This window comes from Alexandromys fortis, unplaced genomic scaffold (assembly GCF_014885135.2).
Source record: "Alexandromys fortis isolate MF-2015 unplaced genomic scaffold, M_Fortis_MF-2015_v1.1 scaffold_76, whole genome shotgun sequence".
In the NCBI taxonomy this organism is placed as follows: Eukaryota; Metazoa; Chordata; class Mammalia; order Rodentia; family Cricetidae; genus Alexandromys; species Alexandromys fortis.
In genome coordinates this window covers 6983330-6994294 of record NW_026067997.1, presented here as the reverse complement: position 1 = coordinate 6994294, position 10965 = coordinate 6983330, and the positions used below count along the sequence as shown (strand labels likewise).

At 41.2% G+C, this 10965-nt stretch overlaps 1 long non-coding RNA gene across 1 annotated transcript in view; it reads right to left on the bottom strand.

Moving 5' to 3' along the window:
• Positions 1-7902: 7902 nt before the first annotated feature.
• Positions 7903-10965, bottom strand: part of LOC126512527 (uncharacterized) — a 14787-nt gene continuing 11724 nt past the window's right edge. Inside the window, exon 3 of the long non-coding RNA XR_007595073.1 lies at positions 7903-8746. This is a non-coding gene — a long non-coding RNA (uncharacterized lncRNA). The remainder of the gene's footprint in view (positions 8747-10965) is intronic.

Sequence of the window (10965 nt, the reverse complement as noted above, 5' to 3'; positions counted from 1 at the left end):
TCCCTTCTCTCCAATTCCTTTCCTACCCTCCCGTTACTTTTCCCTCCCAACTTAGCCAATGAATTCACTTAGTGCTACCTGTATGGTCATGAATTTAGGAACATATACTGGAGTATGAGTACTCACTTTGGGGAAAAAAACAACCCTGAATAAAATTGATTCTTCAACCCCAGCAGCCACCAATTGTCCATAGCTCCTCGAGCAAGGCTGGGAATTCACCAACCCCTCCCTCTTCCATGCTGGGGTTTTAGCTGATTTGGTCTCACATTGGTACTTAGCAGAGAGTCACAGCTACTACGAGTTTATACATGCATTATTCCTGCCTTGTCTGGGAAATACTGTCTTGTTACAGATCTCTAATACCTCTGGATTCTTTCACATCCTCCATTTTCTTAGCAATAGTCACTGAGCTGTGAATGTGTGTGTGTGTGTCTCTGTGTGTGTGTGTGTTGAGGGATTGATATAGGTGTCCCATTTATAGATGAGTTTTCCATGGACTCTTTTCACATTGATCTTTTATGATTCTGTGTTAATCACCAGCTACTGAAAAAAAATAAGCTTCGTTAATGAGGGTTGTAATGTACCCTAATCAATGAGTACATGGGTATGGTCTTGGGGACAGTTTATTACTGTCAATTTTATTTATATTATTTTGTTAGCAGTCTCTCAAGTTTGTTCCATAACTTGGCTGTTGTAAAAACTATTAACGCAAGAGTCAAAGTCTCACTAATAGTTGATACTTTAATTTCCTTTGCTATATACCATAAGAGTAATTCCTGGGTCATGTAGGAATTGTATTTTTAATTTCATTTGATTGCCATACAGTTTTCAAAAAATGGCTCAATTTACATCCCCATCAAGTGTGCACAAGGGTTCCTCTTCTTTTCTTCTCAACATGGTCAACATCTGTTTAGTCCATGTACAAGAAAGAAGCATCATAACTCAATGTACATGCACCGTTGTTCTGTGCTGTTCAAGAACTTGCACATCCTAGCCATTTTTATGTCTATCAGTGTTGAAGAAATGCCGGTGTTCCCAGGTTTGAATCAGGTATTTGGGGTGTTTGGGGCACCGGATTGTAAGAGTCCTTTACTCATGACGTTTGGTCTTCATTAGCTCCATGAACTGCGTTTTTCCCAGTGCACAATTCTCTTTTCATTTTGTTGGTTTGTCAGGAGGAATACGTTTAGTTTGATGTATTTCTTCTTCTCTCGCTTTTGTAGCATGAGCTATTGGTGCAATTAAAAAAAAAAGTCATTGCTAGAACTAATGTGGAGATTTTCTACAATGGTCTTTTCTAGGAATTTGTTTTTGTTTCTTTTGTCAAGATTTTCCATTTTTAGTTGATTTTTGCATATTGTGCAATAAGAATTAATTTCATGCCTTTGCATGTGGAAAGCCAGTCTTGTCCATACAAATTTTTAGATTGCTTTTTCTATTTCTATGAAAGATGTTATTGGAATTATCATAGGGAGTATGCTAAACTGTTCCTTGCTTTAGTGGTTCTCAACTTTCCTACTGCTATGACTCTTTAATACAGTTCCTCATGTTGTGGAGACCCCCATCCATAAAGTTAGTTGCTACTTCATAACTGTAATTTCGCTATTGCTATGAGTCATAGTGCAAATATCTGATATACATGTTATCTGATATGTGACCTCCAAAGGGGGTTGTGACCCACTGGTTGAGAACCACTGCTCTAGCATATTTTCATATACTTAATGTGAAAAATGTGTAAATAAATGTTTAGTTGTTCATTGATGATGCTGCTAGCTATGGGATTTTCATAAATGGACCTTATTATGTTCCTTATGCCCCTAATTTGTTAGAAATATTAGCAAGAAAATATTCCGAGCATGATCAATTTTTTTTCCTGTATCATCTGAGATGATTGTCTGACTTTTGGGTTTTATCCTGCTAATAAAATGCATTGCATTGATTGATTTGTATAAATTTAAACCAGCCTTTCATGTCACAGATAATTCTCATAGGTCATGGTACATGCTATTTTTGATGTGTTTTATTGAGGATTTTGACATCAATGCTTCTTAATTTGTAGTGTTCTTTTCTTGTGATGTCATTTTCTGACCTGAGCATCCACAGTTAACACTGGCCTTGTATGATACAGTTGGAAGCATTCCCTCTAGCTTTACTTTATTTAATTGTTTTCTAAGTATTGGTGATTCTTTGAAAGAGCTGGTAGAAGTCAGCCGCGATGGCAGCTGGTCCTGGGCTTTTCTTTGTTGGGAGATATTTAATTACTTTTCCAAACTCTTTATTGTTATTATTTCACTCAAGCTTTCTGCTTCTTCCTAATTCAATCTAGGTAGGCTATGATTTCTGGGACTCCATCCATTTCCTCTAACTTATCCAATTTGTTGGCATATAATTATTTGTAATATTCCTTATGACTCCTTTGAGTTTGGAAGCATCTGCTGTGATGTCTTTCCTTGCCTTTCTGGTTTTTCTAAGTCTTTTCTTTATTTCTTAGTTTATCCAGCTTGGGGTTTGCTAGTCTCATTCTCTAGGGGGAAAATAAAACTATTGATCTTACTTTTAAAAAAATACATTATATTTGTTCTGAAATTTTTTAGTTCCTCCTTTTTGCTAATTTTGGACTTAATAAGTTTTCTTTTTCTATGCCTTTCAGATTAAATGATAGACTATATATTGAGCCCTTTATTATTTTAAAGGAACCTCATAATTGCTTTTGCTGTATTTCATACTTTTTGATATGCTCTATTTCTATTGCCATTTGTCTCAGGATAACTTCTTTTTACTTCTCTTTTGATTTTTCTTTAGAGCCTTGGTACTTTGGGAACATACTTTATAATTTTAAATTATTTGTGTATTTTCCACGGTTCCTTTTTGCTTTTGAGTCCTTGTTTTATACTATGTGGTTATGATGAGAACTTTTCCTCTCAGTGCTAATGACCAAACCCTATCCCTCCCTGTCAAGGAGTTTTATCTACCACTTAGCTGTGCCTCCCCCTTGCAGCAGCGCCCCCACCATGGTTGGAAAGCCTATTACATGTATTTTAATCTTCCATCTCTAAAATTCACCTTGCTCTCAAACATATGGTCTGTCCTAGCTAAGATTTTTGGCTTGGTTATTTTTATGTACACCTCCATTGAATGTCTCATTCTGGTCATGAATTATTTTCTTGGTTACATTACATTATCTGCTTTATTTTGTATTTTTGAGTTCCCTTATGATTATTATTTAAAATTTCTTTAAGGTAATTCATAAATGTCCGTGAGGGGTTAGTAACAAGGGAATTCATGTACACTGTTTTTCTTTTTTTCTCCCCATGTACTTTGTTATCTACAATACTTGACTTACTTAGACTTACATAGTATCTTTTATATAGAAAGCTTCCATAAATTGATGGGGCATAAGGCATTATTGGCAGGGGACATTGTTTCCGGTCCTGAATGGGCTCAGCAGTATGGTTCCCAGGAAGGTTCTTCAGTGATGATCAGTATCCGTGTTGTATTCAAGACCCTTGGTGGCCTAGGCTGCAGAGGTTCCTGGCAGTATTTCTGGCAGTTTAGGACTTTCAGTGGCAAGGGCTTTTGTTGTCCCTCTGTTCTCTTTTTTCCCCACAATGTAAAGTTCTAACAGGGGTCTTGTGGAGGGGGCACTTTTTGATATTAGGCCTGACACAGCTTATATGCAGCCATAGTGGCACTGTGCTCCAAGGGACAGGTGGTCAGAGTGGCTGTGGATCTGGGGTCCTAGGCTCAGTAATTTGTTGAACTACTGTGGCATCCCTAAGGGGAGTTCATGTTCATCTGTAATGCAGCTCTCTCACTGGGCAAGGACTATGGCGCTGAAGAATTCCCCAGTAAACCCATCTGGGGGCAGAAGTACCCCAGTCTCTCTATAAACTTTAATTCTGGGGATTAAGACAACCAATGACATGGACTGAGCAAAACTGGAGTGCTTCAAAGGCATGAGGTTCAGGAAAGAGCAATGTAGTTAGGATCTGGGCCCCAGAATCAGTAGAGCAACAGCTTAGGCACTACTTACATACAGAAGACAAGATATAGCATGAGCCAGTTTCCGATTGCTACCTCCTACCCAGGGCTCCAGTTCCCAGGAGTATGGGCCATGGGTGTGTGCTCACACACAGGATGCCACACTGCTCTCCCTGCACAGGCACAAGTGCTTCATAGTGTCCCTGAACCGCAGAAGATAGTTTGCTATGTGTGCTAGGGTGCAAGCTTCAGGGGTGCTTCCCGATCTGCAGCTCTGCTCCCTAGAAACAAGGCCATAAATCGGTTCTGGCTGCCACAGATGGCATCTCCACCGTGATCCAGACCTAGAACACTCAGTGATGGAAGCAACTGGGATAGAAACAGTATGCCTCCGAGGTTTGCTTAGTCAAGAAATGATGTATTACCTACCGTGTGTGTAAACGAGACAGTGAAGTCTCCGTAATAAAGAGTGGAGTAGCCAGTGGCCTCAATAGCAGACCATGGTCTACTGTGATTCCCATTTGGAACAAGGCAATAAAATAGAAGCCTCACAGGGATCAGGGCACAATGGAGGCTCTTCTTCTAAAGAAGTGTCACCTGGGGAACTCTAAGCAGCTTCCTAAGCTTGGCCTAGTGTCACCGAGAGCAATGAGATGATCGGTAGTGGTGACTTTAGGTATCTGTGGCAGTGATGGTGATTTCTTACTTCCTTTATTCCATTCAGAAGTCTCCCTTGGTTTGAGCTGAGCCCACTTAGAAGTGGGGAAGCCAAAGCAAATGTGTTCTTTCTTTCTGTGGTCAGTCTGGCCTTCTGTGTCCCACCCAGTTTCTCTTTCCTTCAGTCATTGCGGTCAAAATGTAACTGTTCTCTTGTTGCTTGGGATTTTTTTCTATGTCGGGGATTAGACACCTCCTGATGACCATCATTCCTAAGTCCACGGGGTTCTTCCCTCCCCATGTCATACAGATCCCAGTCCTTTCACATTCCTGTGGCCCCTTTTGCCAGCATTCTTCTAAGCAAACATGTTCAGTGGCAGTGATGTTACCTGGAAACTTATTAACAACTCAGTATCTGATGTAGGAATCCCTTTTGTGTGCTGTAATTATCATTAATGAATAAAGAAACTGTCTTGGCCTGTTGATAGGGCAGAACTTAAGTAGGCAGGGAAGACAGAACTGAGTTCTGGGAGAAAGAAGGGTGGAGTCAGGGGATGCTATGGATCCTCCGCCACCAGAGATAGGCATGTTGAAACTTTGCTGGTAAGCCACAACCTTGTGGTGATATACAGTTTAATAGAAACTGGTTAAATTAAGGTGTAAGAATTAGCCAATAAGAAGCTTGAACTAATGGGTCAAGCAGTGATTTAATTAATTCAGTTTCTGTGTGATTATTTCAGTTCTGGGTGGTCAGGACGAACAAGCAGCTCTTTCCCCTGCAACAAGAATCTCTGTCTGTCTGTCTGTCTGTCTGTCTGTCTGTCTATCTATCTACCTACATACCTATCTCTCTCTATTTCTCTTTCTCGCTCTCTTTCACACATATACACACACACGCACGCGCACACACACACATGCACACACACACACAGTTATTGAATAAGAATTCGTATTTCAGCAAGATCCTCAGGTAGTTAGTATGTAAGATGAAGCCCAGAAGCCCAGCTCCACACAGAGCCAAAGCCTTCTGGACAAATACACACTGAACACAGAGGTAATCACCAAGCAACTCAGGAAACACAAAATGGAATCAATTGCTGGATGTTCTCTGGCCCTGTGACTGTAGGAGAGGGGTCTGAGAACACGGAATTGATTTACAGCATCATCTGGCACTAACCTGATGAAAGCCAACTTGTCTTCCTCTGAATTGATATAATTACCAACATGAGGGAAAGCAGCTCCTTTCTGCAGGTCAAGTAAGCTTGTTATTTATCAGCCTGGGCTAGCTCGGCTTCTGATTAGCAATTTATTCTGGGTAGATAGGTATTGACTGACCCAACTTCACTCCTGGTGCTTCATTTTGTTCCCGCTGGTGATGATTATTTAGTGATGGATAAAACATGGATGTTGCTGTGCATATCTGCACTTTGTTCATGCTTTCCTGTTTCCTAGTTTTCTTACCCCAGACAGGGTATGACTGTTCCTCACAATGCCAGGCAAAAGCACACTTAACAGATGAATTTTGTCTTGAGCCATTGCTAGCACTGTTCATCTCAATTGACTATCTCGTGACCTAAAAACAAAATTGTTCTAGCTGTGTTGGACTCTCCTCAGTTACAGAGAGAGCACATGTCTTCCTGCTATACTCATCCTATATTGTAATCCAGGCACAAGCAGCCGACGCTGTGCTATCACCAGCTCAGAAGTCATGTTTAGAATTTGTTCCAAAGACGCTTATTTGAACTTTGGATGTATCAAGTACAAAACGATGCCTTCAGTGGTTCCCAAGCTAGACCCCAAGAATGGGAAGTTATTTTCTTACCAGACCACTAAGTAACTCTGGCTCAATGAATCCAAATGGGTTTTTCATTAACCTAAGCTGGTGCTCGGGGAAGGGTTTGAATCGAATAATTGAAAATACACATTCTGAGTTGTGCATCCTCTAAAGAACTTTAAAGGTGAGTGCCTTTATTTCTTCGGAGTGATTTTTCTAATTAAGACTTCTAGTTTCCTTTTATCCTAAAAGACACGCAGGAATATTTTAATTCCTACAGTTGCTTTCCACAGATACAATCGTTCTGTGGCTCGCAGGTAATAAGAAGAGAGAAGAAAAATAAATGAGACACGTTTACAGAGGGGGGCGGGGAAGAGGGAAGTTGCACATGACTGCAAGCCTTGTGGTTCTCCTGGTCTAGAAGAGAGTTAAGGGTCACGCTGATACAGGAGTGACAGACGGCTTGAAGCAGGAGCCCAGACAAACGACTGCAGACAGGAAACATACACCGTTCAATTACCATATTTTCTCTCAGGCAGCCATTTTCTAGTGTGGCAACTTTCCCCCAGGGCACATTTTGGTTTGCAGAACTAGTGGGAGTTACTTCTGGCATTTGGGAGATTAGAGTCAGAAATAATGTTTGAAATTCTACATGAGCCTGCACACTCCAGCCTCACCCCCCCCCCCCATTCTCCTACTCTCTGCTCCGGCTTCCTCCTGGCTTCTCACACACATCAGGTCTACTTCCTCATGCCCTTTTAGCCTACTCTTTCCCACGCTTTTCTCTCAGAGTCAAGTGCTTTGCACCTTCATACTCAGTCAGGATTTGGTCAAATAGCATCCTTTCTGGTGGGCCTTCTGTAACCTTCTTCTGTGAAATGTAACCCTGTGTTGGACCTCCATCCTCCCTAGCCTTGTTTTCTATTTAATTTTTCTTCATAACACCCAGGACCTTCTGACAGCAGAGTGTGTATTTTACTTAATTCTTTTTGTTTTGCGGGTTCACTAAAATGACTCCTTCATGAAAACAGTACTTTTTTTTATCTGTCCATCCACTGCTAATCTTTAGCTCCTACAGCACAGCCCAATATTCTAGATGTTTTGTACATATTCTTGGACGAATCAATCCATCAAGGAAAAGAGCAATATAGATTATAATTGAAAGTTAAGTTATATCAAGTGAAAAAATATACACAATTAAAGATTTATAAAGAATGAGTTTCTGATATTGATACCGGGCTGGTGAGATGGCTCAGTGGTTATGAACTCACACTGCTTTTGCAGAGGACCTGGGTTCTATTGCTAGCAAAAACCTGTGTCTCCAGTTTCAGAGAGTTTGAAACCTTCTGCTTTCCTCTGTGGACTCCCACACTCATGGGCCCAAACCCACTCTCTCACGCACATATACAAACACAAAATTAAAAATAATTTTAAAAATTATAAAACCTGGATACATGTTACTGCCTTTATTTCTGTTCCCGCGCTGAAACACCATGAACAAGGCAACCTATAGAGCAGACTGTTTGTTTGGGTTTATGGTAGCAGAGGCCTAAGAGTCCATCGTGGCCCGGCAGCATAGCAGCAAGCAGCAGGTATGACGGCAGGGACCGAAAGCGAAGAGCTCACATCTAGATCAGTAGCCATGACGTGGAGGAAGTAAACAGGAAGCGGGGCAGGACAATCAATACTCAGAGCCTCCCTCCAGTGACGTATCTCCTTCAGCAAGAACACACCTTCTAAAATCCCCCAAACAGTGCCACCCTGAGGATCAAGGCTGTTCTCACTGAAACGGCTCCACGGCTGGCCCGTTAGAGATGCTCTTTTATTGTCATTGTTTGTAAGTACAGAAGAGGAATGTACTGGATACTCTCAAGTGTAGGGTAGAACATCTCATTATGATGGAGCAGTGAGTGCTAGGCAACCGCTGTACACACTGTCACCTACAGTCACAGATGACATAGGGAACTTCTAAGTGAAGAAGGAAGATCTCATGCTGAGAGGTCACGTAAAGGGACATCTGTTCGTGTGTCTCACCCAGAGAGGCTTGGAAAGTGATTTGCCTGAATTTTGGTGAGAGTAACGCAGGCATTTGTACATCTTCAAGCTCATTAAAGGGCACACACTGAATGTGTGCAGCTCGTTGTTAAGCAGTTATATCACTGTGATATGAAAGGTAAAGGGAAAGATGTTGGCTTTACAGAGGCAGAGCTGTGGAAACAATAGGAAAACCAGTATCTCTTTAGCACTTTGCTGTGTGAAGGAAGACTTCGCTGGGCGGAGCAAGGAAGAGGAGACACTTCATCCAAGCTGAGCATTGCTCTCTGTGGACTCCTGCTCTCTCAGAATGAGAAGACAAAACCCAGAATTAGAAACGAAGAGAGTTGAGGTTTCTTGCAAGACTGGAAAAGAAAAATGACCCTACAGAGCCCGTGAGTCTCTTTTATTAGGATACAACCATAAGGTTTTGGCTCCTCCTGGCAGTTTTTAACATTCTATTGTTAAAAATAGGGCCTCACATTCCCCCTCAAACAAGCTTTTGACTCATACAAGTGATTGTAAATGACCTACAGAAGGGAATTCTCTAAGCCTGACAGAAAATTATGCTCTGAGTCATAAATCAACAACCAGTAGTCAATAACCTAGGCCAGTTGATTGGTTGATTGATTGATTAATAAGTCGATTGGAGACACGACATTGTTCTATATCTCTACATAGCCTGGAACTTTTACGTAGACCTGGCTGGCCTGAAAGTTGCAGCAATATTCCTAGTTCTGCTTCCCAAGGCCTAGAGCTACAGCTGTCTGCCAGCGTAGCCTGCCCCTATTTAATTGTCTTAAGCATATGTATCTTCCAGTCCTGCCCTATCCTATGTCTTATTTCAATGTCTTTTCTGAGACTGAGGAGATAGTTCAATGGCTAAGAGCACTTGTTGCTCTTCCAGAGGACCTGAATACACTATCCAGCACTATTGTTAGGTGGCTCACAACAGCCTGCAACTCGTTAAATAACCTTATTCCTTCCTCTAGCTTCTACAGGCATCCACACACTCCTGACATGCACACACAGACACATGCCCAAGATTAAAATATTTTTTTAATTTATAAGCATTTATAAATATGTGTTCCCCCAATTCTATTTCCTCGATACCTGAGGAATCCCCTGAAGGTCAGAGTCACTCAACCACCTAGCTCCGGAGCTGCTATAAACTCGTGGCTTCATACCAGAACATTACTCAAAATCCTTCCCGGAAAGAGGCTGCCACCTGTGGAAAACCGCAACTATGAATAACTCTGCGGTGCTTGCGTAGAAATGATGTGTAGCATCAAGAAGACCGGCGCAGAAGACGTAGAACAACACATGATAGAGGGCTAGACAGGTGGGAGTGATTAAAATGGTTTTTCAAGTGTGAAAGGGATGTTGCTCAGTCAAAAGCAAAGACAAATCTTCCAGAAACCAGTAGCAATGTCCTTCACTCAGCCCTCAAGAAGTGATGACAGGGACGTGTCAAGTCCCCACAGGGCAGTGATAGCTGCTGTCTTAAGGATATTTTATCCCGGAGTGCTGCAGGTGGGGACAGATCACTGATAGCTGATTTGCTTTGTAAAAAAAAAAAAAAAAAAAAAAAAAAAAAAAAAAAAGTGTAATTTGAACATTTTCAGGGCCTAAGACAAGAGTATAAATGGAAACCCACAGACCATATGTTTTCTTTTGCCATATTAACAAATAGTCATTCTCATTTTTGGAAGCTGAAATTTGCCCCAGAATATGGCATCAGAACATGGCATCTAGTACAACCAACCCCAGGCTCTGGCCCTGAACTGCCCTCTCTACTCTCAATAGTCATTGTTATTCAACACTTCTATATTATGTATGGTTTTTACCTTTTGTTAACTTGACACAAACCTAGATATATCTGAGAAGAAGGAATCCCAAGTTAGAAATTTCCTCCATCAGATTGGCCTGCAGGAAAATCTATGGATCATTTTCTTGATTAGTGATTGATATGGAAGGGCCCAGTTCCTTGTGAGTAGGGCCACCCCTGGACAGGTGCTTGTCCAAGAAGGCTGAGCAAGCCTTTGGAGCAAGTCAGTAAGCAACATTCTTCCAGGGCCTCTGCTTTGGTTCCTGCCCTGATTCCCTTCTTGATGGACTGTAAGCTGTACCAGAAATATCCTCTTTCATCCCCAAGTTATTTTGGTTATGGTATTTTATCACAGCAATAAAAAGCAAACTAGGATGCTACACAAATGGTTCTTCTAAACTGCTACCAAATACTGTTGAATAGAAAGAGTTCTACTGAGAGAGAACACAATGGCTATTGAAAGTGGTGCTAGTGGTTCTCCTCCTTGCTTTTCTTTTGGGGCAGGAATGGTACAAGTCCTTTTACATAATTCTCTTTCCTAAAACATGGTGAACCAAATTAATTCTATAGAGATAGATGATAGATAGAGAGAGAGATGGATGATAGGATAGATAGATAGATAGATAGATAGATAGATAGATAGATAGATGATAGATAGATGATTGATAGATAGATAGATAGATAGATAGAT